Source organism: Haliaeetus albicilla, chromosome 26 (assembly GCF_947461875.1).
Source record: "Haliaeetus albicilla chromosome 26, bHalAlb1.1, whole genome shotgun sequence".
NCBI classification, from domain to species: domain Eukaryota; kingdom Metazoa; phylum Chordata; class Aves; order Accipitriformes; family Accipitridae; genus Haliaeetus; species Haliaeetus albicilla.
In genome coordinates this window covers 13,383,205-13,405,439 of record NC_091508.1, presented here as the reverse complement: position 1 = coordinate 13,405,439, position 22,235 = coordinate 13,383,205, and the positions used below count along the sequence as shown (strand labels likewise).

The window sequence follows — 22,235 nt, the reverse complement described above, 5'->3', positions numbered from 1 at the left end:
TCTATTTTGGGACCAAGATTTGTCACTACATCTAGCTTTTAACACCTCCATACAATCCTGATGAATAAAGTTGTGTAAAAATGCATCATCACTTATGTGCCGCCTCATTAACTACTGTTTACATCCAAATGCTCTGCTCCCCTCTGATGGTGCTGTTTTCCTGTAACCTGTCTGAACTGAGAGTGCAAAGCACAGAGCCTAGTTTTGCTTCTTATAAAGCTATGTCATTTGTACCTTGGCAGCCTCCATATGGATCATATCCTATATGAGTGTATCTGCTGTCTTGTGTGTGGCTGATGTTGTGCAGTTGCATTTGAGGGACCCCCATGGAAAGCCCACTGCAGATGGGTTGGTAGAGACATGGATGTTTCTGATGTGACATGTGATTTTGCAAAGGCTAGCACAGTAGGTTTTTTAGAATTTGTCAAAAGAGCCAATTTTAAACCATTTTTGCTACTGCCTTTAGCAATAAATTCTGCCTTATTGACTTCGCTAGCCCTGTTTTGGGTTTTGTCTATACACAGACTTGTGCCCTTTTGTTAAATTTGTAAACAGCTTTTGCTAAATTCCCTTGCGGCCATGCCTGATATGCCGTAATTTACTGATGCTGAGTATGACCATGGATGGTTACAGTGCAGCTCTGTAGGATATTTTGGTTTTTTTTCTGTGCATACTTTGGCTTAATTCACAGTGGATGTCTTAAGGAAGACTTTTCATTTCCACTGAATAGGAGGCATTCTTTCAAAGCCTTTCACTATGTTAAAAATCCTCTAGCTTTAATATTATGTTTAGCTTCAGCTGTTAACACTAAACAATATTTTGATTTGAGAGGACTAGTTGCTCACCTCTAACCACTGATTGCGAGCTGAGGGAAAACGTGCAGCTGTTGAATACAGCCATGTTTGCTAAACACTCAAATGACGTGTGGGATTATAGCCCTTAAAGAGAAAAGTTGCAGGGGTCTATATAAGGGCTACTCCTTTTCTCCTCCTTGGTGAGAGTTTGAAACAGAGAAATAGATCTGTCTGAAGAAATGCAGAGCCTGGCTCTATGGTTTTATGCATGTATTTAAGTGCCTTCTTAAGGCACCTGTGTATGAACTGGCTTCTGTCTCGAAGCTGTGCAGCCATGCTGACGTGGCGACAAGCCTGGGTCTTTGAGGGATGTGTAAAAGGGCCCATATGACTATTAGCTTGAAGTAGGTTCATGTCCAGCCGCCCTCAAATACGGGCAGAAACATGTGGCTGCTTGCAAAGAGTGTTTAGATGAGCCTTCAGTGAACACAAGCAAAGAGGATGTCCGCTGCTCCCGTACGTGGGGTAAGAGTCACAGTGCCTCTCTGACTGCCTTTGCTGTGCTGTGCTTTACCAGCTGGGGAGAAACAAGACTTGGATAGCTGCAGAAGACACAGCTAAAGAGACCAAAGAAAATCCTTTTGCTGTGCTTTGATTGCAACCCTACTGGGATTAAAAGAGGAAAGAAAGGAGTGGATCCCAGGTTTCAGCTATTCATTAGTGAGGAAGTGTCACAATCTTGGCTTAGGGTTTTAACTCAAGTTTTAACTGCCTGTGTTTTCAGCTCTGGAAGCTGTGGGTTTGCTCTCTGGAGGAATGATTTAGATGGTTTTTTTTCAAGCAGCTGGTTGTGGGGAACTGACCCCCCTGCAAAGGTGAAAACATGAACATGGCAAATACCAAATACCAGGGCCTGCTGTAAAGAAATCAGGTACCACTGTTTGCCCTCTGTTCCTCCACCCATGGTCCTGTGAGTGAAGGTCCCTGGCTTCCATATTGATAGCTCAGACAGAAATGCCCCTGATTAACAGCTGACTAATGTTTGGCTGATAAAATCATTTAAACATAATCCCAAATGATGAAGCTTATAAATGATGGGTTCACATTTTTGATTCAAGTGTAAAGAGGGGGGCGGAAGGGGAGTTGTTTTGATTCCGTTCTTCTCATTTGCTTTTAATCTCAAAAACAGTTGGCATGGAAAAAGAATTCTCCAAAGACTATGAAAATAGCAAATGTGAATAAGCAGAATATTTTGCAAATGAGATAGCAGAAGTACACACAGTATCCCAGCAGTAATGCTTAAAGAGGAGGAACATCAGCAGTTGCTGAGGAATGAAGGCATTACTCTCAGGAGCAGAAAACAATGAGGAAACATTGAAGCAGACACCTAAACATGAATCATTACACCATTTGTCTCAATTAACATATTGAGACAATGGACTGATTATCTCAGTAACATTGGGTCACTATACCCAACAGCATGTGTTGAGGAGGAATTAGCCCCTCATCATGAAGTAATACATAATGCCCTCCTTAGACAGTAGCTGAGTCATCAGTCATGAAAGAAGAAATAAATCCTGAAGAGGAAAAGTGGTTAATTGATTAGAGCAAAGGAGCAAGAGCTCCCAGTCCAACTTCTGGCTTTAGAATGACTCACTGAAGCCCTGGGCAAGACATCTAACCTTTGTGTGCCTCTTTCACAAGAAGGACTGTCTTTTGACTCTTTTGTTACTGAGCCCCGTGTCTCATAGTCACTACTAGATATGTATCTCCTCATCCCTAGGAGGATCCAAAATTTCTGACTTAAAGCTGCAAAACTGACAGAGAAGTTAGATGACTGCCCTAAGGTGCAAAGAAGGGAGGTGAAAAAAAGGCACAAATCACAAATGATGTGAACATGAGAGAGGGGAGGGAGTACTGAAAACAGGGAGGTAATGAGAGTTTGACCATTAGGGGCTTTTTTCTTTTTTTCACAGTGATAGATATAAAGAATGTTAAATGTGTTCTGCATGAGAACAAATGGTTCTTTTAATCAATGAGCCATTGATGTTGCAATACAATAATTAATGTTTTTGACTTGTGATTTTTATAAGGAAATTTTTCATTTCCAATCCCTGTTCTGTATCCTAGAAACTGTAGAGGCAGGGATTTATGAGCTTTACTGGTCTTGTATGTAGTGGAGATTGATTTTTCTTGATGGAGGAGATTGAAAAGGGGACTTGTCCTTACTTCTTAAGCTGAGAAGTGAGATTAGGCTTCTCTGGCTTGCTCTAATTCTGTATAGCTAGAAAAAAATAGGTAAATGTGTTTCAGCTGAGGCCAACGCTGCTTTGGGAAGGGATTTTATTAGTGAAACAGATTTGCAGAGACAGCAAGGTGGCAGAAAACTTCTTTGGTTTAGTACTTAATGAAGGTGGGGCAGCTGTTTGCAGTGTTGCTTCTCTAGTGTAGACTTTTAAAAAATATGGTTTATCCTCTTTTTCTGTATCTGTTCTCAGGCTACTTTGGACTATGATATCTTCAAGAGCTGGCATAAACTTGCAGACTGACTTGTTACAGTGGATGGAATGAAGCGTTTTAAATTACAAGTTAGTTACTGATGTTGGCATCAGAATGATCTCTCCACTAAAGTTTACATTTGCTTGCCGGATGTGTGGTGCAGTTACAGATGTTGATGGGAGTTGCAATGTTGTAGGGAGAAGAGGGCCAGCTCTCCTGAAGCCCAGTCCTAGCAACACACCAGAAGAAAGGAACGAAGTGTGAATAGAAATGCTAAAATGTTAATGCAGCATCCCATTTCACATTGCACTGCTTTTTCCCTTTGAGTCTTTTTCACGTGTAAATTACCTAAGAACAGATTTAAGAGTAAAGATTTGCTGTTGACCTTTATGCCATCCCTGTGCTTCACCTCTTGAATCCTTTTACTTCTGTTTTTCAGTGAGGAATGGTGACTGCCCCTCAGACTCTTCTACACTGTCTTACTAATGTCTGTTTATAACACCTCAGCTCCCGCTTCTGAATTTCTCCTCTTTCCTTCTATGGTTCAGAATGTTTCCTTGTCCCTCAGAGACTCTCCAGAAACCCTCTGTGACTGCTTGGTTACCTAAGCCTTTGCCAGATGTCCCCTCAAGATGCCAGCCTGTCCATTAAGATGCCACCATCTAGAATCAGGCCTGTCAGAAACAGCTCTCCAATTACATTTTCAGACTATGAATGCTCTTACGGAGTCTTACATCAGACCCAGATCTCAGCCTCCTTGTATATTTTACTTACTTCTCGATAAAGCTTGTGTCTCTTCTGTTTCTTCCCTGTCTTTGCCCCAGCCTGTTCCTTCCTCTGTCTTGCCTTCCTTACACCTGAGAATGCTTCTCCTTTACAAAGGCGTAATAGCTTGTCATAGCCTAAATGGTAGAGTAAAAAAATTCTCTATAAGCAGTGTGGAGTCAAGGGCATGTTTTCAATGGCAGTGCAGACAGACCTTATTTGCACTTCTTGTGCTCCAAGAAAACCTGACAAGAGCCAGTTCAGATCCATATGCACAGAGAGGCAGGGCATAGTAACTTGTGCTCTGTGTTCTGTTAAAACAGTTGCTACATGTCTGACCCACTCAGAGTATGAGTTGGAAACTGCCTCAGTCCATGCAGATATGACCTAGTTCAACTGTAAGGCAAGATTTTTAAACAGGGTTTGCTACACAGATACTATAAGGTCAGTAATGCACTTGCATTTCCCATTTCTGTGGTATATCCATAAAATTCTGGGCAAATGATCGAAAGCAAAAAAATCGAGTGATCGGCCATCTTATTTCTTATAAAAATGGTGAAGTTGGCATATACTGACAAGCACATACGACAAAATAAATTATGTTTAAACATCTGGATGAATGAATATTCATAGAAGGTTTTGGATCCATCTGTGAAGTTTAGTCCGGTTTTTAGAATCTTGCCTACTTCGTTCTGTGTAGGAAACATGATTGAGTCGGTTACAGACTGTGATACTGTTATTGATGTGAAGCTGCATCTTGCTCTAAATATGTTCTCTACCACTCCCTGCCAAAAAGCGACATAGGTAAGGAGGGAAAGTAAAACAATGTTGGTAAAGACTGGCTGCACAGGGAACATATGTGAAACACACTGCTGCGATGCTGTACAGGGTTCCATATGTGCTTGCAGGCTTCCTTTGTGGCTTCCTTTGGTTAATGTTTGGATACCACTAACTATTTCTTTTCCTGCTGGGAAGGGGGGAATTTCATTCCTTACCGCACAAAACCAAAGCAGCTTTCTGAATGAAATGGAGATGTTAGCAGGTAATCCAAAGGAATGGGTCACAAAATGCTCTGATTTCCTAGGTAGTTGCCTGAAATGAAGGAGCCCTTTATTCAGTGCTATTTTTAAAAGAAACAAGGCAGTTCTAGTGTGTTTACATTTTCCAGCCTATGCCGGAGGGGGTGTCTCTGTGTGGTCAGTACATGAGTAGGGTACCTTGCCTCTATAAACAGGTAATGATCATCCCAGTTTAGGCATAATTTTGAATTTCACTTTAGATAGCAATGTGACCAAAAGTATGAGGTAGGTAGTGTATGCATGGAAGGTAACGATTTCCTCTGAGACAGTAATGTCTTTAACAGAAGAATATTTCAGGAGGGAGCAGGATCACTGCAGATAGTTGATAGCTTTTGCAGGCGTTAGTGTTGTTAAAGCAAACACCTCAGAGTGATCCTTGGAAAAGTAACTTCATGGTTGAAATACTGCATTGTGTACAAACTAATTACGGGTACAACAATGCCGAGCACTTCCAGAAACTCCTGACTAATTTTTCCTTAAGGGGGAGGGAATTGCTTAACATCCAGATGTGACAAAGGGTAGGAAAGCCTAAACACATTTGCAGGGAATGTAATTGTAGCAAAAAGCCAGCACGGCAAGGCAAAGCTGAAGAGAAATCCACTGGTTCCTGAGTTTCAGGCCATTGCTCTGGAAAGCAGGTGACGGTGAAACTCTGGTCTCCCTGACTGGATTTGTTAGCTCTCTTTAGATTGTTTTAACCCAGGCACAGCAGGCAGGACAAGGCAAATAGGGAGCTGCTGCCTGGCCACAGCTTTTTCACCATAGTTATAGAGCAAACAGAAAACCAGACAACTAAGGGCTTTCACCATCTGTCACAAGGAGGTAGAGGATACTGTAAAGTTAATTAACCCCTGAGTTTACTAGGAAAAACCTCTCCTATCTAGCAACACTTAGATTTTGGCATTTAGTAGGAAAGTTGTGGTTTCTTGCCTGTCTGCTCAGAGGGCAAGTGAGCTGTGGGTTAAAGAGCTGCTTTCCTTGAAAGCTGCCCCTTGCATGCCTGGGTTGGTTGCTGCCTTCTTATTGTGAGTGATCAGCTGAAGAGGAGACAGTGCTGAAGACTGCGAGTTCCTGTCTTCTCTGCTCTTCGAGTTCATGCCCACCCAAACCCAGAGCTACAGGTTCTGAAATCAGTCACCACCTGCAACATTGCCTACCTCAGAGCCTGTTCCCCGGAGTCCTTGATTAACTGTAATGGGGAAATAGCTGAGAAATAATAAGAAAAATACTGTGTGCTGATCAAGTTCCCCTCTCTTCCTCACAAGTCTTCAAACAGTAGCTGCCATGGCCTTTTGAAAAAGGTCAGTAAAGCCTTTAGAAAGGCAATGAGTTTGTGGTTTTCCCAGGGGCGCCTCTGTGAGCATGGTGCATGAGTTGGGCAAGCAAAATTGTGCTTTTGATTGTCACTGCAGACCATCTTTAAAAGAAGTAGCAGAAAACCAGCAGCATTAGTGATGAGTGAGATTTGGGAAGAGATAATGCTCTACCATCTTCTAGGGTATTCTGCAACTTGGTATGCTAAAGCAGTGGATCTTCTAGATAAGTCATCTGTTAAAGGCACCTAGGTAGGGCTTAGCAGTTCTTGTTGTGATAAGGATCAAAGCCTAAAATGTGAACCTTCTCCAATAACATCTGTGCCTATAAGTCTTTGCTGATAGAAATATAAAGGGCAGAGAGCTTAGCTTTGCTGAGTTCCCCTGTTCTTGTTGTTTATCCAGTGAAGCCCAAAGGGTAAATATGGATCTGTTTACATTTTTAGCAGTTTGCTTTGCAGCAGATGACTATGCATTGAAGCATTCATTTCTTCAACTATAGTGCAAACAACTACAGTCTGAACTTGTTTACAAATCAAAATGTTTGGATAGCAGACTTTCCTGGGGAGACACTCGAAATCCAAGGAGTGAAAAATATTGTGATCTCAAGTTTCCTCTTTCCATGGAAAATAAGAAAATGAAACAAATCTGACAGCATCCTGTGTCAGAGCTTGTAGCTGGTTTAGACATTTGGATCAACTTTGCTCTTGAGTACAAGATGAGACTCTTATTTCCTTCCCCACTAGTGAAGAAAAATGGTGATCAATGTAAAATGGTAATTAAGAGCACTGAATTCCCAGGGGAAGATGCTGTACAAATGGCTTTTGATTGCTTGTTGATGTTTTTTTTTTATTTTGGTAATGAACTGTTTCACAAATACTTTAATCCATTTTATAAATTTATTATGTGACAAATGAGGCTTCGTTCTTTTAAAGACACTAAAATAAAATAAACCTGAAATCATAATAAAAGCAGCTTGATAGTCTTCAGATGTGAAGCTTGCAACAATTACTTTTTGGCCTTTTGAAACTACATTTCTCCAAGTGGTGAGGTTTGCTGGACAGTCTGATCTGCACTGTTGGTGTGACAGCTGCCCGTTCTGCAGGCACACACTGAAGACCTTCAGAGGAAAGAGCAGCTATATTCCAGTAGCTGGTTCTTGATTTTTACAAAGGTATTTTAAAAACAAACACCCCAAACAAACAAATGAAAAACCCCCACCAAACCACCTCCAAACAAAAAACCCTAAGCAAAAAAAAAAGGGAAATCATAAGAAAAACAGGGCTTCTATTAATCTTCAGATGTGAAAATGGCCACAGATCTTCTTTGGCCTCCTGAAATGGGATTTTCCAAGGGGTTTGTTTTGCTTGACAGTGTCTTCCTATTGGTAGTAACATCTTCAAAAATTCCCGGTTATCCACTGCTGATGGTGTTTGCAGGAAGTGCCAGTGCTCAGTTTCTCAGAGTCAAGCTGCAAATACTGTCTGGACTTCTCCTCTAACAAGCTGCACGCTCAACTTCATGGAAAGTGTCATTTTACTAACAGAAAAAGGCTGAGTGGATGATTGGGAATTTTTTAAAAACTTGCTGCCAGCAGATTTCCAAAGATGTTCTTGGAAATGGAACAGTTTTGATTAAACTTATCTGGAAGAGTTCTCTCTCCCTAACGGGAATTGGTGGTGAAAGTCAGAGGAAGGGAAGCGTTTCAGGCTAGCCAGCGGCTAAGTGGATGAAGTCAGATTCAAGTCATCCTCTTTTTGCAGACGTGAACTGCGGTAACTCAGTCCTGTTTAGGAGGGTGACCAGGTCATCAAAACCTGTGTTCGTTTACTTATCTAAAAGTGGTGCAGTTCTGATACGAAAGACTTAACTGTCTTGCTGATTAAGATGCTTTCCTGAGATGTGACACTTGGAGCAGTAACTTGAACCTACTTTAGCACAATTCTTGGGAGGTCAATGGACACTAATTTCTTAGCTGTTTCTTGGGTTTTATATTTTGTTATCTGAATACAATGAAAATGTTTTGATTTCATCCTGATGTGGCATGAAAAGAACTTTGAAGTTTTACCTTGTCTATAAAATGGATTTTTAATTTTTTTTTCCAGTCAGCTTTTGTAATGAGGTGTTCTGATGTTGCTGCAAGTTCCAGCACATGCTACAGAGCACATGTGAGCATGTTGAGATACTGTGAATATGGTGACTAGTGCCCTGTTGCCTGAATCAATATCTTCATAAGAGTCTGACGATCACTGCATTGACTGCAGTGGTAGTTCTCATCATGTTACCCTTGATTTAGTTACTGGCATGCAAGATCTCATGCTTAATTTTCCTCTGTGTTGGAATTGCCTCATATTATTGGTTTGAAAGTAGACGGTAGACATGAGTTACCCTCCTTCTAATGTCCCACTTGCACTCCCAGAGAAGTTTTAAGTGTCAGTGAGATTCATGTCCCAACTGCCATAAGCAGCCTGCTGTCCTATGCAGATGCGCCGCTGCCTTGTTTTGGCCCTGATGCTGTAATGTGTTAAGCATCTTCATGTTGGCCTGACTTTAGAACTGAGTAGGACTCTGAGAAATCTGCAGTGACGTATACTGCCACTGCAAATCATTTTTGTATGCCTCATATGGAAGAATGGCCCAAAGCCTTGCTCTGCACTAGAAATGAGCAGAACATTTTGGAGAATAACATTGGACTGATTAAATTAAATATTTGTAAGTTTTGAGGTATTTTGCAGAATAATTTTTAAGCGTTGCAACAGTATTGTTGGTTTTATCACCATTATTATGAAACAGGAAAAATTCTCAAGTATCTCACAGAAAAGAAGTCAAAATAAATTGAGGATTTCTGCTCAAAATTTTGCTTCTAGAATACAATCTTAAAAAACACAAGTGAAGAAGGAAAAAATAGGCTGTAAGGAGACAAAAACTCAGAAGGAGCAGGATTGTTCCAGAAGTCAAAAAACCATCAGGTCTGAGGCATGGTTTGAGGTGAAAGATGCTCTTTTTGAAAGTATGGATCCAATTAAAATTGAGATGGACTGTGCATCCCTTGCTGGAAAGTTGAATGTACCTAATTGACTAATGATAGAAATGAGGGTGAATAGTTAAGTCAAGACTTTTTTTGCTTTAATAACCAAGAACATTACATTTAGGAGAAGAAGGTATGGTGCACAGGCACGCCAGACCATCCCTGCACTTTCATTCTTGTGTAAAAACAAAATTCAGAGAAGGATTAGCAATCACATGGGACAATATGGGGAAAGATGAAGTAATGCTATCCCTTCTAAAAATATGTTGATAAAAAAGAAAATCTTATTTGAGAAAAGTTTTATGATTGTTCCCCTCATACCAAAACAAGCCCATTATTTACAATCACTATAAATGTAAATGGTCTATGAGTTCTTGAATAGTATCAGCAATGAATAAGAAGAAAGATGAGTTCTGCTTTTCTGAGTTCGAATGGAGCCATTGTATAGGCATGAACCAATACCAAACAGACTTCAGGCTCTTGAAAAGCTGCACTGCAAGTCATGGTAGGGGCAGCCTTTGCTTAATCTTCACAAAAGTGACTTTGATAACTAGCTCTTTTAAAGTAAAATGTTACTGGAAGTAATTTTTTCCATTTTTGTGAGAACAGAAATCTGGCTTAATGTGCATGCTGCTACACCACTTGGGCTCAGAGTTTAATTTATGAGTGATAAAGATCACTTTGTCTTTCTGTTTCCTGAAATGCATGTTTTCCTACATGTCTTTTCTCCATTCCCTCCAGTAGTTTGTTCTGCTTAATTACACTAAGTGTCACAGCAGGAGCAGGTGGCAAGTGCTGCAAAGAGGAGTGCTATCCATTTTCCCAACCAGAAGCTGCCTCTAGTGTCACTAAGGTTTCCATAAGGCTTGTTTTGCAACTTGTTCTTTTTTTCAGAGCTAACATTTTCTCCAGAATATTCTGATTTTTCTTTCTGTTGGCCTTTCAGTTCAACTATAATAGAAGTTTACAAGAAACAAAACTAGTTTTCACTGTCCCTCAAGATGTTTTGCTGAGCCTATTACACAGTTTGCAGACTCGTGCTTTACATTATAAATTACTTGGTTTAGTGCTTCTAACTGCTGAAGGCAGCTAGCTGTATATGCCTCATTATAAACTTTCATGGTATATCTTGCTTGCATCTTTGAGCAGTTTTCTAGTTCTGCTGCAGCTCAGTCTTTCAGCTATGCATGTTCCTCAGGCAGCAGGGCCAGTACCAATGGAGAAAAACCAGTAGCAGGTCCTGAATAAGTCACTGTTGCTACTTGAAACATAATGCTGTTTTCTCCATGAAATAAGGATTGGTGGCTGACACTAGGAAAGTGCCTGATCTAGTTGTTACTCATTTTTTCTCTAACTGTGGAAGCAAGCATAAGTCTGCGCAGCTTTCCTTATTTGAGTAGCATTTGTGGTTCGCGAGTGTGGAACTAGTTTGAGTAACATAGCAGGTTCAAAAAGAATCACCTCTTTATAGTTGTCCTAGATTCAAATAAAATCTTGGCTTTTTATTTTTCTGAAGTACATATCGTGTGTATTTTATTTATATGTTCTTGGCACACTTGTCATATGCTGGGGCAAAAAAACCCCCAACCCTTAGACAAAACAACTTTCTTCTAAATTAAAGAGGATCTCCTCTTCTTGGTAAGCAAGCCACTGTTTAATTTTCTGCATCTGATGTTTGAGTGGCACATAAAAGGAGATTGCACAACAAACTGTGTTCTTAATTTACAAATGAATCAACATCTTATTAAGAAATAAACGTCATAAAAATCCAGCTAGCATACTGATATACACCAGCTTTTATTGTTGCTTTGTTGTTTCTGAGGAGGCACCCAGACTGAAAACTTAAAGGAAGTTCACTGTCCTTTTCTAGCTATGAGGAGCAACATAAAAGAGGAGGCTTCATGATAGGAGAACTTTTCTGTTCCTTTTTTACCTGCTTTGTCTTGGATGGCATCAAGGACACACTTTTCACACTTAGATTCTCATGTGAAATAAGAACTAAAAATGTCTACTAGATGGATATTTCTTAGAACCTTGGTATGCTTAGAAGTAGGATAGATCATTCCTCTACTCTTACAACACATGTAATCTTGAGAAAGCTGACTTTGCACATCCAAGAGAACTTGATCTTACATTTCCAGGCAGGAAAGGAAGATAGACTATAAGACCTTGGGTACCCTGCTGTCCCTCTGAGCATGTAAATCCACTGCATAGGTACAGCAGTTACTCTTTATGCTCTCACTCAGCTGCCAGCTTGCCCTGGTTTACCCCAAATCTCTGAATCTTAATTTTTACTCCTAAAATCAACAGTAACTGAATTTCTGCTAATTTATGTTGATCCAAACAACACTAATGAAGCTGGCAGATCTTTCACAGCTAAGCCCTAGTACTTTTCACAGCCTAGATGTTGCCTTCTCCAGCTTGTGTGTCTGATTCAGCATCTGGACTTAGAGAGTGCTTTGACCTGCTGGGAAGAGACTTCAGGTGAAAGTGTTCCCCGTTGTAGCCAGTAGCTCTGTAGTAAATTCTTCTGCCTGGCTTAAAGACTTGGATACAGTCTTCTCTAGCAGTTCATCTGGGGCGAGTTGGTCTCCCACTCCAAATGCTCCACTTGATATGGAGTATGATACAAACATGGGAACAGCTTCCTGTCCTTGCTCCAAGAAATATTTAGCTAGTGACACAAAGCAAAGTAAGTTCATGAGGAGAAGCTGAGAGACTGCCAGGGTCAGTAATTAGTGACTGCTGTGGGAGCTTTGACTCAAGGGTTCTCATCCTTGCTCCAAATTCAACAAAGCTGGGTCTTGGTCCTAAGTCTCCTTCATCCTAAATGGCTTTGGCTGTTGACTTTGAGTTGGAGAGGATAGTACTATCTGTTGTCTTTTTGGTTTTGTGTGAGATGGGATTCACCTGCATTGGTGCTCTCTAGGAGACTGCCCTGGAGATAAGCATCTCCTTTCAGTCCAGAATGAAACATTGGATTTGCTTCAGATTCCACCAGTCTCCTAGTTGTTTTTAATATCTTAGTGATCTGCTGTTTGATATACTGGCTTCTTGCAAAACCTTTTGAGAGACCTCCTTTTTTACTGTGATAATTAATGAAGTGTTTGCATTTCTCAGTAATCCCAAATGACAGGGCATAGGTTCAAGAACTTGTCCTTATTTACCTAGTTCTTTGAAGATTTTTATTCTAAATGTGAAGGTTCTCACCTCAGCTGCAGCTAGAGACTTGAATAGATTAGGGGTAAATGAAGTGTTGACATAAATGGAATTGAAAAAGTATAAATGAGACAGAAGTGGAATTTAAAGTGATATTTTTCAGCTTACTCAGAAGTTAGCCTGCTTTTCATGCTCTGAAATCAAGGTGTAAATCCCACTGGGTTTGATGTTAAACCAGCATCTCCTAATCTTAAAAGCATTTTGCTTTGTGACACCCCTGTAAGGTAGGATTGATGTTGGGGTTTTCCAGGTGAGGAAGAGTGGCATGAAAGGACTGTGCATCACCTGAAATCACACAGGATTTCTGGTGGGGCAGTAGGTATGTGTTGAATACACATCTTTAGCTAGTACCTTAATCTCTAACCCCTTCATTTCTCGAGTGAAGTCTCTATATACAGGAGAAAAGTAATAAATGAAGGTTAAGCAAAGCTGAATCCTATGCTGTTAATGTCTTTATCAGCTAAAGTTTTTCACCATTCCCATAGTCATCTTTAAGTATTTCAAGTTGTTGGGGTTTTTTTTTGTTTTGTCTTTTTTTTTCACTGTAATATTTTTGTTAGCAACTGGAATATCACTGAACTGATGACAAATACAAAGTGTGCTCAGCAAGAAAGACGTGACCAAGGCTGACATTGAATTTCCATCTACCTCTACCCTTGTAAAAGAAGGATGAGAAAGGTCCCCCTATGTCTTCAAATGTGCTTCATTGCAATGAAGTGAGGTATTCTTCTCTGACCTTGAGGGAAAACCTCAATCATGTGCATCCGGGCAGTATCCCTGGGTCAGAGCTAGTATATTCGCCCAGGCAGGATTACTCAGAAAGTCTATGTGATTTATGCAGGCACAAGAGATTGCACTATTCCAAAAACCATGTGCCACAAACTTACTACCGGATGCACAGTCACATGAAAACAATTGTTTTAATGCTAAGTGTAACCTCGTAACAAGGCCCAAAGCTCCCCATTTATGGTCTGACTGGAGCCCCAGCTGCATTTGTGAGTGATTTCCCTGACTTCATGGTCCAGAAAGAGAAGCTCCAGCTGTGTTTCTGGGAGAACGGTGTCCCGTGTTGCCCCAGGAGCACCGTGCGGAGGTGGCAGAGGAGGAGGAAGCCAGCCCAGCCTGGAGCACCAGGGACGAGCAGAGGAAGTGACTGCGTACTGTGTGCGAGGGGATAAATTCGGAGGAGGAGTTGGCTAAAGCCCTGCGAATATGATTTGGCCTAGGGCCACGCAGAAGCTAGGAATGACCTTAAATAGTAGTCTAACTTGTGTTAGCATGTGCTGCCCGAACGGCAGCTAGGGACGTCCCGGCCTGCTGACTCACCGGCTGCTGGGGTGAGAGCTGGCGATGCCGTGGCTTGCTCAATGTGGAAGATGAATGCTGTGTTATTCATCACTGTTCGGGACGGGATCTTGTCCATAACTCTTGCAGGAGTCGACACGTTCTAATTTCCTTTGCATCAGAGCAGGGAGTTGGTGTTTCTGTGGAATAGATGCCACTGGCTACAAACTTCGGCAAAAGCCAAATTCAGCTGAAATCTGGATCAGACTCTGGATGTGCTGCTCAGGTGTTTGATCTGCAGCATGGATGTTGTCCTGCCATTTTTACGAGGAAGCTTCTTGGGCATTTCTATTTGTGCAGAACAGTTGAGCTGCAGGGGCAAATGCTCATCTGTTAAAAAAAAAAAAAAAAAGCCTCCTATTTTAAATAAAGTTTATAAAATTGTGTACTGGGTGTAGGTGGCAAGGTTTTGGCAGCGGGGAGACTGCAGGGGCCTCTGTGAGGAGAGGCCAGGGCTGCCCCGTGCTGGACACAGCAGCTTGCAGCCGGCGCCAGCAGCCTCACTGCAGGGCACAGCTGGGCCTGCTAGCTACACTGGTGGGGCCTCTGTGAAAAACTTATTTTTAAAAGGGGCAAAAAGGCATACAGGAAGTGAAGTTGAGGAAAAAATTGTGAGGAAACAGCCCTGCGAACACCCAGGTCAGTGAAGGAGGAGAGGGAGCAGGTATTTCCCTGCAGCCTGTAGAGAGGACCACACGGGAGCAGACATCCACACTGTAGCTCCTGGAGGACCCCATGCTGGAGCAGGGGGATATTTCATGATGGGAACCATGGCCTGGGGAGGACCCACACTGGAGCAGGTGAAAAGCGTGAGGGGGAAAGAGTGCTGGAGAGGAGGTGTTATGAACTGACTGTAACCCTCCATTGATTATCTCCCTGCCCTGCTCAGGGCTGGGGGGAAGTAGAGGAGTCAGGAGTGAAGTTGAGCCTGTGAAGAAGGGGGTGCGGTGGGGGAAAGGTGTTTTAATTTGTTTCTCACTTTCCAAACCTCCTTTAATTGGCAATACGTTAAATTACTTATTAAAAAAAAGTCTGTTTTGCCCATGGCTGTAGTTGGTAAGTGATCTCCTTGTCTTTATCTCAGCCCACAAGATTTCCATCTTGTTTTCTTCCCCTGCCCTGTAGGGGAGGGGGAGTTTTCTTAGTCTTCTAACATTTAACCAAAATCTTTTCAGGAAGAAGCAATGCCTCAGCATCAGCAGCTCCATCAGAACAGCCACCAGTGCCCACGGCCTTGGCAGCTGCTGCACCTCCCTGAGAGCCTGGGAGGTCTGCGAGAAGTGCAGGAGGTACTGTACAGCTGGAAGCTTGGTAAGCATAATTTACAAACACTTACTAATTCTAGATGGGAATATAATGTTACCTTGGGCTAATCTTTTTAAAATAAATCATCTGAATCAGACACCTGCCTAGGTAATCACCATAGCAATTTCAAAACAAACAATAGTAACCTTAAAATTATCAAGACAGCCTAAGGAAAATGAGGACCTGGGTTGCAGTTTTGGAGAGTATTTAAGATTATGCCTACATGGTCTTCTGCAGGCAGACATGACCATGTTTACTACGTGCACTGCACTGACCGAAAGACCCATGTCTGTGTAAGACTCTGTGCCTGAATTAGTACATGCCACATCTGTGCAGACCTCATTAACTTGGGCAAAAGTATGCACCTGCAAAAGCTATACCATGCTAGGTTCAAAGGGGCTTCTGGCTGTCTGGACCTGAACATAGGTAGAAAAACTCCTGTCTGTCTTCTGGATACCGTGTCAACAAATCCAAAATGAATCAACAGCTAAAGCTTATGGCCTGTCAGTGCATCATCAGTGCCTGAGCTGCCCTGGTATCCACACTGTTAAGTGGGTGTTCAGCCCTCAAGCTAGTCAGGGAACATCCTCCTAACTGTGTGTACACATATCTTTCCCTCAAAAAGTCATGCATACAGCTGAGCTGCTTGAAATCATCATTTGGATTAAAGAGAAAAATGATAAACATGACTAAATGAGTATTAAAAGGAGTCTGAAGGAAGGAAAAGGGCACAGGCACCCGTGCATCTCACTCTGGGGTATCTGCGTCAACATAGCCAGAAAAGCAGCTGTTGGGATTGTTAGCAGAGAGCTCTTAAGTGATGATGTCTTTACATGAAAATGTGCAGTTAGCATCCTGCTGTGATAGTATCAGCAGCTGCTTCTAGCTTCAGCCATGCTCTGGAGTTCAGGCTCCACATGCAAACCAGCTGAACTCTGTCTGTCCACATCCAGGGGGGGAATACTAGGCAGTTGGACTGGCTTCCCTGCTCTAATCTTGAAGAATCAACGAGTTCACAGTTCAGGAATGCTCCTAAGAAACCACAACAAGGGAATATGAGCAACTGCAGACATGGAAAGTCTGTGCACCACAGACAGACCTAACTTCCCTGTAGAGAAGGGGAAAAAGGAGAGGGAGGTGGGGATGACCCAAAGAAGGAAAAGCTCTGGGATTTCTGAGTCATCTCCCTTAAGGGCTCTTAAAGCAGCCTATCATGTTGCTTCATATGGAGAACATGGGATTTCCTGGTGGCACCTGTAATAGGCTGGGGCATATCTTGCCCCCTAGCCCTCCCTTTGGTACTTGTGAGCTATGCTGAGTGTAATGCACATGTGCATGCAGCACTGTAACAGCTCTTGTAGCTGCAACTCCTGGAGGAAGGGCATTGAATAAGGAAGTGGCTCCCGGATGACTGGTAATCTTCAAAGACACATGGCAAAAAGGATTGTATGCTGCAGACCTGCAATTTTGCAAAGTACCGGACTTTCATTGTGTGATATATTAAAAAAAAAAAAAAAAAAGAGAGAAGAGAAAAAAACCTCCGTTAAGACTGTTGGATGCTAGTATAACCTGGTTTTAATGGCATCTCTCCTTCATCTGTCTTACAAAACAGATGGGTGTTATTTTGCACATGGAAAGATATAAGCTATAAATGGCAATTAGTAGAAGAATGTTTCTGGTTTTACAGATCCTAGAGATGTGCTAGCTCTACATGTTGTTTATGTTTTTTCAGTTACTCTAGGTTTTTTAAAAAATGGCCAGTGACTTTGAATACCCAAAACCGGGATTGTTGTTACATGTGTGCGGGTATATACAGACAAAACACGTACTGTGGGTGTGTTTAAAAAAGAAAAGAAAAGGAAAAAAAACCCCAGATGTTCATACATAATGAGAATGGTGTTATTTCTCCAATATGTTAACAGATAAAGGACAGGCCAAACAACAAAAGGAGCACCATAAAAGATTTTAAGAGATTTTTTTTTAATACTAGCCTCACTTATGACTTTGATTATTTTTTTTTCAGTCAGATGTTCCTAATGGAATGTTACAACGTAGCATCAAACAACTCAGAGTTCATGAATGTGAACAGTAATTCTGATGTGACAAACACATGTTTATAAAGCATGATAATTACTGACAATTGTAAAAATTGTTGTGGAAATACTTTTTACTCTTTTCAGCGTAGTGGTGTAGGTACCTACAAAGGACAAAATCTTTCAGCTGGGTTGTGGGGAAAAATTCTCACTTGGGACCAAATACCATTTTGGCTTTGGGTGATAAAATAGCAAAATCTCATTTCATGGACTGTTTTGTTTACATCATAGCTTTTGACAAGGGCTGTCCCAGCTCTCACAATATTCTTTTCATAGCCCTCTTTCCCCAGCATACTGAACAGCCCTGTATGCTTCCCAGAGCAACTCTGTATCTGCAAAACTTCTCTGAGACCGATAACCTTGCTGACTTCCTGTCTACAAAATAAAACATGCAGGGGGTTGTTGCTCCCACTAAAGAACTCATGTTAGCTTAACAATTTCACGTGGCTGTATATCTAGACACCGATGCCCTAAAAGCCTGATTGTTCTGAAGAAATGCATACTGCACATACTTGATTGTCTAACTCATAACACTGGTGCCAAGAATTTAGCTTTTCATTTCTATTTATTCACCACAGGAAACCTAAGTACAAATACATTGGATGAAAGCCTGGCTCCAGAGAAGTCAAGGACAAAGTTCTCATTGGTTCTGTAGGCAGAGAACTTTACTTCTGTGCTTTTGGTTGTACTTTACTCTTCCTGGCTTAGGGCTAAAGTGACATTTGAAAAGGCTCTGTTACCCATAGTGATGATGAATTCCAGTGGCACTTCCAAACACAGTCCATGTGTACAAGAAGCATCTGTTTCTATCCTGAAGAGCTTGTAGCTTATGAAGTAAGCCAGATTCGAAGGAGAGCACAGTAAAGGTTTTTTCACCGCAACACATACTTGGACCTTGAGTCTGTTTGAAGCTCCCTTATGCCAGGCCATAGCGGGGAAAAAAAAGTAAATGTGGCTGACCTAGGTGTTGATTAGCTTTTAGCAGCATGCAGAAGTTTGGTAACAAGCAGTCTTCATGTGATTGAAGTTGTGCCCACCTGAGCCACGAGGAGAGGCCATGTACAAACAGCCCAAATTTTGAGGTCCTTTCAGTGCTAAAACAGCCCCTTGCTTGTGTAAGCTGCCCAGCATACATTGCAGCAGCACTACTGTTACTCTAATTTGTGCTGTGTTACCTAGTTTTGCTATTTCTCTATAGAAGTGAAAAGAATTATTTTGGATTATACTGTAGTTAGGGAGCTAGACTTGGCTGTAGCCTTCTTATTAAACACATTGCAAGGGTTCACTGTCTTCTCACGTGCTTTGTCAAGTACAAATTCTGATAAAGAATCTTTAAACACCGCCCCCCCCCCCAAATTAAAAAAAAAAAAAAACCAAACCCAAAACAAACCATGCACTTAGGAACATAAAATTTCAAGAACCCCCCCCCCAAATATCTTAAAGTGCTTAGCATCTGAGTTGAGAAAAGTCCATTGGTTAAAAAAAAAAATAGTACTGACAGCTCCCCAGTGCCCAATTAATCATTTGCTTCTAACAACAGAGTCTCACAGGCAGACACAAAAGTGGAACAGGAAAGCAGGAGAAATGAAATGGTCCTTTGTCTTGTGGCTGAACTTGTTGCCCTTGCCGGGACACAAACAGTTCATCTGGGGAGAGAAACCCACTGGCCCACTTGGCATCCTGCAGCTCCTGGCATGTGTTAAACAGGTCGGTAGGTGGTCTGGCACAGACCTCTTGGACGTGCTTTCTCACAAGGTTCCTTGCTTTGCAGGGGGAAAAACAGTTCAACAGAAAGATGTTTTCCATAGGGTACATAAACTGTTTCATGGTACTTAGCTACATATTTAATAGAGTACTCCAAACTTTAAAAATGTAGGTAAATTCTGTAAGACTGTATAGTTATTTCAGTGCTACCCCATATAATTTTTATGGAAATCTGTTTTGTCTCTATGATCTATACAACCATTTTAGTAGAGAAATTGTAGATAAAACAGAATTTGTGCATTCAGAAATCATTAAAATTATTGGGTGAAATAATCTGGCTGAAACTTTCAGCTAGTCTAATTAAGAATCACAGTGCTGCTGCTTTGCCTTAAAAATCTGTCAGTGAGTTTTGGCTATGAAGGCTGTGACACATTTCACTTGCTTACTTCAAATCTACTGGAGAGTTGATTAAGCTGGTATTTAAAGTGTCTTTTATTGCTTTATTAGTTTTATTATGATATTATTATTGCAGGAGTATATTAATCTTTATATAAAGTATGCCTGATTTACACTAAACTCTTGGAAAAACTTTCAGGTTTTATGTGGGGAGTGAGATGGAAAAAAGGAGGAAGGATGTGGAAAATTCAGGACATACTAGCCTGATTTGACATACCTATTCACCTATTTTCTATCAGCTTAGTCTCTTAGTGTGCTTCTTTCTTCAGAGGTTGTTAGTAACAACTGACTGTTATTTGAATGGTAACAATTTTCCTCTATAACCTTTCACTTATGTGCTGCGGTGGGGACCCCAGGCCATGACTTTCTGAGGCTGAAGCTATGAGATATTATTGAAGTTGACATTTACAGCCTTAGCAGTGTTACTGCTTATCAGCTGGATCAGCAAAAAAAATGACCCAAGGTGGAAGATTATTTGTCTTTCATTGGTGTTTAATCTGGCATGCTTTTGCTCATTTTCTTTCAGCAGCTTAATTTGGTGCATGTTGCGTGTAATACAGAGAGATTATGGGTGCTGATGACCTTGTGAGTGGGTTACTTCTTAAGCAGATACAATTCTATTTCATTTGATAGAATTGTCCAAAATTTTTGTTTTACATATTTGAATTTACTTCAGTTACTGTTTAATATAAAGTGCATAAGCTATGTATACCCTTGCTCTGTCAACTCGGTGACTGTTTGATTCTTTTCTATGAACTGGCTTTAGATGGATTGTTCTCCATCAGTGGAAAGGTGGCAAAGTGGCCCGTGGTTAAGAAAAGTCCTTCTCAGTATATGAGCTAACTGAACCATCATGTCAAATGAAGAAACAGGGATTTAGATATCAAGGGAGTTTTACTGGGAAAAGCGTCAATAACAACAAAGTTAAGGGGGCTTTTGAAGCTGTTTGAGATGCCCAAATTCTGTCAAGATCCCACTTCAAAATATCTAGACCTTAGTTTTTCTGTGTCTCATATCTTTAGTGAAGGCAATAAGTTGCCTTCTTTCACAAGGACCATTATGAGTCTACACTCTGGGAAGCTGTCAGGCAAGTGGGTAGTGCAGGAAAGGGATTCCTAAAATCCATGTGAACAACAGCTTTTCATTCAGAGTCTATTTGTCTTCTAAATCAAGAAATAGAATGTGCTGCAGAGTTGGAAAAATTTAATTAGATACTTTTTTAATAGAAGGGGGTGCAGAGAATCAGCTTTGTGTCCCACTATCAAGCATAGTAATTTCCATGAAATCTGAAGGCCCAGGCATTGTCACAGCTACCTTTGAACCATTGAAGATTTCATGAGTTCCACCGACAGACATGAAATCAAGTCAGCAGAATATTTTGGGGAGATGTTCCCACTTCCTTTCCAGCCAAATGTACCCACTTTGTTGGTCAGGATTGGCCTCCTGAATCATAAATTATTTGCATCTGCTTCCCATTACTGCCTCCTCCTTCATTGTGAATTCCGTAAAGTCAGCGATGTTTCTGCCTGACTGGTTTTCGTACAAGTAGATAACACACTTTATTCCTTAAGAATCTGTTTGTAGGGAGAAAAGAAGTCACTCTTTTCCAAACAATTGTCAAGAGCTCCTAAGCCTTCTGGAGCATCACACAAAAGCAACTTAATCCTGCTCTCTGCAAATGTCATGTTGCCTTGATCTCTCTTAACAGGAATTTGTTAAGTTGTTGCTACAACATTTGCAACAATCATGCCCTGTGTCATTGCCGCGTGCCACAAATCACATGCAGAGAGCTGTCTGGAGTAACAATAACATATCAAGGATGAAATGGCTTAAGTCCTGTGTGAAAGATAGAGTGCCATAATTCCAGATTGTTCATTGGTTTTTCTCTGTGTGCTTCTACTGGATCCTTTGAGACTGAATTAGGTCATGGATCTGTAGGGGGGGTGGAATTTGCTGTGTAGAGCAAAAAAAAAATATCAAAGTTTAGTGTAGCTGGTGCTTGATGCTTTCATAAGGATTTACTGAAAGTAGTTTTGCAGTGTAACCTAGTCTATAGCTGCAGAGTCAGCGCAAGGAAAAGGGACTTTGTTACTGCCTTGCTGTTGGGGCAGAGCAGAGAACAAACTAACTCAAGACTTGTCTATCAGGGGATAACTACCGCCATTAAAGTTCATTCTCTTACTTTTTTTGCAGTAAATCCTCCTATGGACGTTCTTCTGCGTGCCTTCATGCAGTCTCAGCTTATCTGCTTCCAAACTGGATTAAGGTAAGCCTTATAATGGCAACACAGACAGGAGCAGACGATCACATACTTGTACAGCATGACCTCTAAGCTGGCAGATGTACACCAGCTCTGGTTAAGGAACTCTGTGTTAAAATGGCATTGAAATCCCAGGTGGTGCTGAGAAGGATGTATCAGCTTGGGTTTAGTGCTGGGCTCTCATAGCTGTGGATTTGCTGGCTTGTGACCTGCCAGCATGGGTTGCAGGTGGAGGAGGCACGCAATTTGCTTGCACATGCCATTGTACATGAACGGTTAGTACAGCACAGGCACTTCTATGGGAGACCAAAAGCAAATTAAGTAGTCCACAGTAGTTTTTGTGAACTTTTTTTTCCTCAAGGCCAGAGGTCCCATC

The 22,235-nt window shown here is 41.3% G+C and overlaps 1 long non-coding RNA gene across 1 annotated transcript; it reads left to right on the top strand.

Annotated features, from left to right (window-relative positions):
• Positions 1-13,683: 13,683 nt before the first annotated feature.
• LOC138682064 (uncharacterized) lies at positions 13,684-21,869 on the top strand. The gene is made up of 3 exons (XR_011322274.1): positions 13,684-14,841; positions 15,217-15,352; positions 21,793-21,869. It is a non-coding gene; the product is annotated as an uncharacterized lncRNA (long non-coding RNA).
• The last annotated feature ends 366 nt before the right edge of the window (positions 21,870-22,235 follow it).